Source organism: Oncorhynchus tshawytscha, linkage group LG09, assembly GCF_018296145.1.
Source record: "Oncorhynchus tshawytscha isolate Ot180627B linkage group LG09, Otsh_v2.0, whole genome shotgun sequence".
NCBI classification, from domain to species: Eukaryota; Metazoa; Chordata; class Actinopteri; order Salmoniformes; family Salmonidae; genus Oncorhynchus; species Oncorhynchus tshawytscha.
In genome coordinates this window covers 54,814,243-54,814,913 of record NC_056437.1, presented here as the reverse complement: position 1 = coordinate 54,814,913, position 671 = coordinate 54,814,243, and positions in this window count along the sequence as shown.

Sequence of the window (671 nt, the reverse complement as noted above, 5' to 3'; positions counted from 1 at the left end):
ATCATTTTTGAGGAAACAGGTGATATAAAGTACCACAGTATGAGTCATAATACCCATAACACATAGCAGTCAAACAGGGAAATCGTTCCAATCGTTTTTCCACCATTCATTTTTCCCATATGAGATTTTAGAAACACTTTTGTGTAGGTTACCCTGGTGTGACTTTTTGATAACCGTGTAAATCTCTCTAGGACAAGGTGACGTTTATCAATATTGGGTTCTTCAGAGGGTGGTGGGGTCTGCCTAACGCATCACCGGGGGCACACTACCTGGCCTCCAGGACATCTACAGCCCCCGGTGTCACAGGAAGGCCAAGAAGATCAACAAGGACCTCAGCCACCCAAACCACAGCCTATTTACCCCGCTACCACCCAGAAGGCGGGTGGTGTCGCTCTTGCTGCTGGTGATTTTCTGATCCACCTCGACACAGACATCAACATTCTGTATACATCTGGCCCTTCTTTAGACACTGTGTTAACTAACCTCCAGACGAGCTTCAATGCCAAGTAAAACTTGCTTTAAATGCAAGTCAAACTAAATGCATGCTCTTCAACCGATCGCTGCCCACACCTGCCCGCCCGTCCAGCATCACTACTCTGGACGGTTCTGACTTAGAATATGTGGACAACTACAAATACCTGGGTGTCTGGTTAGACTGTAAACTCTCCTTC